At 32.9% G+C, this 7,613-nt stretch overlaps 1 long non-coding RNA gene across 1 annotated transcript; it reads right to left on the bottom strand.

The window, feature by feature from the left end:
* Positions 1-826: 826 nt before the first annotated feature.
* LOC150036769 (uncharacterized) lies at positions 827-4,378 on the bottom strand. The gene is made up of 3 exons (XR_016529286.1): positions 3,903-4,378; positions 2,583-3,785; positions 827-2,474 (listed from the first exon to the last, which is right to left on the bottom strand). It is a non-coding gene; the product is annotated as an uncharacterized LOC150036769 (long non-coding RNA).
* Positions 4,379-7,613: the final 3,235 nt, after the last annotated feature.

Genomic DNA, 7,613 nt, shown 5'->3' on the forward strand with positions numbered 1-7,613 from the left:
AAACACAAACAATTATACCCACTGACTATAATAACCAACTCGGTGCCCCAAAAACTCTCTTCACTTTTATTCTTGTCTTTCTATGATGGAGAGACGGGTGAAGAGATTTGAACTTCAATCTTCAACCTCACTGGTTGGATTTGAATTTGAATTTGGATTGAAGACCACCCACCTTGGATGACTATTAATATTCATGGAGGCTTCCAAAATTTTAAAATGAAATGAAGTAGAAAACTTGAACTACCAACTTTATTAGGAAAAAAATATAAATTATTCTTCGCAGAACTATATTTAAATTTTGAAAGTAAGGAATTAAACGAAATTGTATTTCATTTTTTAATATTTTATTTTAGTCGATTCAGAAATTAGATTTCAGTTTAAACAATTGTTTAAAAATCATAAATCTAGTTGTAGTTACCAACTAAATATTAGGTTGAATATGAACTAAATTATCAGTTTATGAACCTGTTTTATGTAGAAAATTTTATAAAGTTATTATTTTGTAATGTCTTTTAATTTAAAATATCTATTTTAATTTAAGAAAAATGAATTTAGTTTGCAATATAAAATATAATATTTATTAACATTTTATAAATATGTAAGTTTACATTTCAAAATTTTAAATTCAAAATTTGGATAAATTGAAAACATAAAAATATTGTTTCGAAAGTCGGACTTCATAGTCTAAAACTAATTTTCAAAAGCATAACCTAAATTGCCTACAATATTCGAATTCAAATCCATATTAATTAGTTAGTTTCTGAATAAATCTCGTGTGAATTTCTAAACCTATACGATAATTATTGTAGAAAATGAGACTTGAATGAATAATTTATGTGTGTTTCACATATGACAGTAAAGTATAGGTATAAATAGGGATACAAGAACCAAAAATAGTTAACAAATCTCCTAACAAACATCCTAACAAATCTCAACCTAATATATGGAAATCCTAACAGAAGAATATTTTTATAATTTAACATCCCTCCTCAAACTCAAGGTGAAAGGGTAGAGACCAACTTGAGTTCCCACAGTAGCTGAACAAAGCGGCCAGTGGGGAGGGCTTTGGTGAAGATGTCAATCGATTGCTCGGTCGTAGGTATGGATTGAAGACACAGAGTAGAATTCTGAAGATGATGGGGGACAAAGTGGCAATCAGTCTCAATGTGCTTTGTATGTTCATGAAACACGTCATTATGTGCTATCTGAATGACACTATGATTGTCGCAATGAAGGATAGTGGCAGAATTTTGAGGAGCCCTCATGTCAACCAAGAGCCAATGCAACCATAAGACCTCTGAAGTTGCATAAGCAAGTGCACGATACTCCGATTTAGTGCTGGATCAAGAAACAACCGTTTGTTTCTTACTCCGCCAAGAGATAAGACAATCACCCAAATAAAAGCAGTAACCTGTGGTGGATCGTCTATCCGAAGGATCACCTACCCAATCAGCATTAGAATACCCAGACAGAACCAAAGAGGATTTAGAGGAGAATTAAAGTCTATGCCCCAGTGTACCTTTAACATAACGCAGAATACGAAGAACAGCTATGAAATGGATAATGTGGAGAGTGGACATGAATTGACTGACAACATGAACCACATAAGCTATGTCTGAACGAGTTACTATTAAATAGATAAGGCTATCAACCAGTTGTCTATACAATGTTGGATCCTAGAGGGAACACCATTAAAAGAGGTCAGACGAACATTGGAATCCAACAGTGTTAGTGCTGTGGCAGAATCAGTGATACCTGAATGAGCTAAAAGATCTGATGCATACTTCGCTTGAGATAAGTATATCCATCAAAGCGCGATGAAACCTGAAGACCAAGGAAATAACTGAGCGGTCTCAGATCTTTCATCTCAAAATGTTCTCCTAGATAGCATCGGAGAAATGAAATATCCTGAGGATCATCACTAGTAATGATCATATCATTCACATATAATAGGAGGAGAACAATTCCACAGGAAGTTTTTCTAGTAAATAGGGCAGAGTCATGAGTGCTGGAGGTAAAACCAAGCTAGGTAACAACAGAACTGAAGGTTGCAAACTAGGCACGAGGAGTTGTTTGAGCCCATATGATGCACGATGAAAAAGACATACCTTCTTTGGTGGAGAAGAGCCATATGGTGGCTGCATATAGACTTTTTCAGACAGTGTGACATTGAAGAAAGCATTCTTAACATCCATTTGAAGAAAAGGCCACTACTTGGCAATTGCTATGGCTAATAGACTCTGGACAGAAATCATTCATGCAACTGAAGCGAATGTTTCCTCATAGTCAATACCATATTCCTGTGAATACCCTTTGGCCACCATACAAGCTTTATAGTATTCGATAGATCCATTAGACCGAGTCTTAATTTTATAGATCCATCTACATCCAATAGGTTTCTTGTCAGGCAGTAAATCAACATACTCCTAAGTGTGAGTCTTTTCTAAAGCCTGAAGCTCCTCATCCATAGCTTGCTGCCAAAAAGGATTAGTACAAGCCTCATGATAGGACTGCGGTTTAACTAAGGACATAGTAGTGGAAAAACAATGATAGTCTTGTAGATAATTAGGGATTTCTCTTACCCGGGCAGACCGATGAACAAGTGTAGGGTCATGATCAGCATCAGGGACATACGGTAGATTTGAGAGTGTAGCAGAAGGAGAAGAATAATCAAGCTTTGGGATGGTGGAGTGAAAGCCTCAAGCTCTAGTACGGGTGGAGTAGGAGACTCAAAGCTAGATGAAGATTCACAGCGGGAAATAGATCCGTGTTAGAATTAGTGAAGAATGATTGGGTACCAAAAAGGAAAGCATGAAAAGAAGAAATACTAGAAAACATATGATGTTCCCTGAAGGTGACATGGCGAGAGATAGGCAAATGGTTTGATATGAGATACCAACACCAGAACCCTTTATGTCAATTCCATAACCAAGAAAGCAACACAAACAATCCCGAGGTTCAAGTTTGGAATGTCCATGGGGGTGAAGTAAAACAAAGCATGCATAGCCAAAAACTTTGAAAAATAGAATAAAAGGGAGGGGTGTCATACAACCGCTCAAAATGAGATATGTTGTGGAGAACAGTAGAGGAAAGGCGGTTGATAACATAAACAGATGTGAGTGCAGTTTCACCCCAAAAATTTTCAGGACAAGATGTGGAGAGAAGTTGTGCACGGACGGAGTTAAGAATATGATGATGCTTTCTTTTAGCCCGACCATTTTGTTAAGAAGTATAAGGACATGAGCGTTGGATAAGAGTGCCCTGTTGGGTCAAGAAGAAGAGTAGGTGTGAGTGCTTATACTCCATTGCATTGTCAGTCTGAAGAATTTTGATGGTTTGAGAAAACTGAGTTTGAATCATTTAAGCAAATTCAATGTAAACTTAGGGTAAAGAGGAACGATTCCTAAGAAAATATATCCAAGTAAAACGAGAGTAGTCATCAATGAATAATACAACATACCGATAACCATTTATTGTAGGGGTAGGAGCAGGGCCCTAAATATCGGAATGATAAGACCAAATGGTTTATCACATAGAGAAGCTAAAGTAGGAAATGACAGTGCAGGTTGTTTTGCCAGTTTGCAATGTAAACAATCAAATGAACGAAATTGAGAAACATTACTTAAGGTACCAACAGAAATTAAGCTATGAAGTTTGTCAGATGACGCATGACCAAGAAAGGTGCCACTAATACGTGTCGTATCTATGACAACTTCAAAAACAGATGACAGGACAGGAGGCTGAAAGAACGTGAGCTCAAATAATCTTCTCACAGGATTCTGAACCTGAAAATCATGAGAGGAAAAGAGAACAGTTAATCCCAGGTCACACAGTTGTCCAATAGAGACAAGATTAAAGGTCAAATTCGGGACGTGATAAGTAGTGGATAGGCTAATACTCACTTGACTCGACGTGCGTGGCTCATCTTCACGGCTTGGCAACAAAGATAGGAAAAAAAAACAGCACCTTCATCTTCATGGCTCAATTCTTCATGAAGATCTGGGCGGAACGAACGGAGGTGCGAGGGCAGGCTGGGAGCAGCAGAACGATGTGCGTGGATCTGAACTGCAAAACGCTAAACAAAAACACAAATAGAGCTTGATCAACGTGGATTAGTGCAGATCTGAATGAAGTAGCTACCGTCTGACAATGCAGATCTAAACGGTGCAGATGAACGATGTGGATCTGAATGGACAGAGCTTGATTAGTGGCTTTCGTCTGACAGTGCGAGAGGGTGCATGAGAAGCAGATTGGATTGGTTGTTTTGGGTGCACAGGGTTGACAGCAACAATGGCAAAAAAAGGGGAAAAAAAAAAAAAAGCAGAGCTCTAATACCATGTAGAAAATGAGACTTGAATGAATAATTTCTGTGTGTTTCACATATGATAGTAAAATACAGGTATAAATAGGGATACAAGAACCAAAAATAACTAACAGATCTCCTAACATATGGAAATTCTAATAGAAGAATATTTTTATAATTTAACAATTATAATTATGAATTTGTAACATGTTCTTGGTATATTAAATACATTGTCCATGATATTTGTCTTTGTCAATGATGTGTTTGGCAAAAGTTATTTGAAGTTTCCCAATAGAGATAGGTACGTGATAGGTTTGGTTTAGTAGCAATTTGGTGGTATCAACAATTAGAAGAAAAAATGTTATCGTCTTAAATTGAAATTAAATGAAAGGTTCCGTTTGGAAGAAGTATTTTGTGCCAAAATCTGAATTAGCTATTACATTAACGTTATTCAACTAGTTTTAGACCAAACCATGAGTATCACAAGATTACGTGCACATATCAATCAAATTATCCCATCTCCATTGATTTTATTTCCAACTTGCTCTTCTCCATCTCTCAAGTGGGTTTCTCCTCCATTTGATTGGCTCAAACTTAATGTGATGGTGCTTGGTCGGTCAAAACTTCAAATTATAATCGTGAATTTTGTTAAATCAATACTTATAGGAGTCTACGCAAGTATAAGAATTTATGCATTGATAATTTTCAAATATAATCCTAATAAAAGTTCTAAATCGATTCACTTATAGCAATTTATAAGTTTTATAGAAAATTTTAAATGATTTGCATGATATTTTTCAAACAAAATATAAAAAAATATGTAAATTGATACATTTATAAAAGTTTAATGTTTAAATTGATATACTTATGAAAATTCATGGTTTAAATTGATACAATCTACAAAATTCAGTGTTTAAATTAATACAATCATTAATTTATTGTTTAAATTGATACAACACGAAATCTAGGAATATAATTTGATATTTCTTCTAAATTTTATTTTTTAAAAACTATTTTTGTATTTTGTAATAATAGTGCAAAAATTCTAAAAACAACTTTTTCTTTTAATGTTAGCTAGTTCATCCAAATTTTAGATTTAAATTTTAAAATGCATAATTATATTGAATAAAGATGAGAACGTTTACAAACATAGTGTTTCATATCATAAACTCAATCATTTTTTAAAACTAAAATAATTATATATTATTACAAAATAATTATTATACAAAAAAATTAACGTAAAACTAGTTAATAAATTGATTGATAATAATTATAGGTCAATCTGCTGTAGGGTGATAACTACAACTATTTTTATAGTTTATAAATATAGTATAAAATATTTTTAAAATAATCATTTAAATTATAATTCTATTTTTAAATTTACTACTAAAAATATATTTAAAAATCTGGAATATAACTCCATTTTAACTTAATCTCTTATTTTTAAATTCCATATCAATCAAATTCTAAAATAATCCCTAATCACTTCGAATAACGACGGGGAAGAAAATTCCATTGTCAACCACTTAATTAGCAAAGATCTCGTCATTAAAATGATGCGATTGCTCTTAATTATGATTTATGTCAGCTTTTAATACAATAATTGATTAATAAATATATACGTGTGTCATGACGTTCAATCTCAAATTTCATTGTGACAATTTTCAAATTTATATTCTTAAAAGATTTAGATATAATTTTAGTTCCAGACTTTAGAAGAGATTATTTGTTTTATGGAAATTTATATATCTAAATTATAACATTTGTTTTATGATATGTAAAATGTTCAAATATCTGAATATTTTTTGATATCTTATGATGACGAACATCTCGAGAGTTTTTGATACCCTATTGAAACATGGGTTTTCTTGATACTCATGTTGACGACATCATTTTTACTTTGTTAACGCTTCTTATATATGTTTATATAAATATCATTCTTCTTTATTTTCATTTTGTAATTAAAATGAATCTTGTATACTTCACTCTCTCTGTGATATTGTAATTGTGTTTTATTTTTCTTAAGAAACATATTCAATTTTGAATTTAAATTAATATTCTAAAAAATATTAAATTAACATGTATTATTTTGTTAAGAAAAATAACAAATAAATTTTTATATAAATTTAAATTATATTAAATTAATTATAGATAATAAACATAGTAAAAGCATTATTGGAACTTTATATCAATTTTACATATTCTTGAGAAGAATACTACAAAACAAACCGTTATCTAAGTATTTTCGGATATTAAAAAATATTTTATATAAAAGAAACGTGATTATCTAAAAACATCATACATTGTTTATCTACCTTATTAAAAAAACAAACCACCATAAGAGAATAACTAATTTAAAATCCAAATTTTCAAAATATATATATACAAATAATTGATATATCCGAGCACCTATTTTTTTTTTTTTAAAGAAATGTTTGGATTATTTATTGGTATTATTTTGATATCTAATTTTCATCCACTATTATGGTCTATGGACGTACTTCAACTAATCTATATATGTAGTTTGAATACACTACACGTTAACACATTATATACACATTCAAAATCACATTATTCACATATTAAAAACATTGAAAATCGCCAACAAATTAAAAGTCCTCGAGTAAATTATCAATAAAATTCAAAATCTATTAAAAAAAAAAAAAAAAAACTCCCATTCTATATCGGTTAGAAACGGAAAGACCTTCAGAATGACGAACAGCAAACGGTCACGGTGGTCAAGTAAAGAAGAAAACTTGTAAAACATAAACTCATTATAGGCTGAGTCGCGGAGCTCGCTCTCTTTAAGACGTTTCGCAGCTCTGCCCAAGTGTGCAAGCAAGTGTGGAATATTTCTACGTCATCTTCAGAATAAAACAGCCAAAGAAACCCGTCGAAAATGCACCGTCACCGACCAGAACACACATCCTTTCTAACCCACTGCTCAAAAAACGGAAAATGGAAGAGTTAGGAGAGGAAAAGAACATTTGAATGGGAGTGAATGAATAATTCATGTAAACGCCTTATATAGGCCTTCATCGTGGAACAGTAGAGAGCGAAAGAGGCGGAGAGCCTCAGAACGTGTAATGCTCGGGCGAACGGAAGGACTTTTCTTTTTTTTCGGGTTTTAAAATAATAATACTTTTATTATAATCAATCACACACGCCACGCCCGACAGAACGGCGGCGCGTGTGAGATGTCCATCGAACCTACGTTGGTCTATCTTCCCATTCCCTCCAAAACATGGGTACCCTTGGGACCCAAACTCAAAGCTCAAGATTGGAGTGAGACTTCCAAATCAAAATTCTC

Source organism: Benincasa hispida, chromosome 4 (genome assembly GCF_027475165.1).
Source record: "Benincasa hispida cultivar pf3 chromosome 4, pf3_genome.v1.1, whole genome shotgun sequence".
In the NCBI taxonomy this organism is placed as follows: domain Eukaryota; kingdom Viridiplantae; phylum Streptophyta; class Magnoliopsida; order Cucurbitales; family Cucurbitaceae; genus Benincasa; species Benincasa hispida.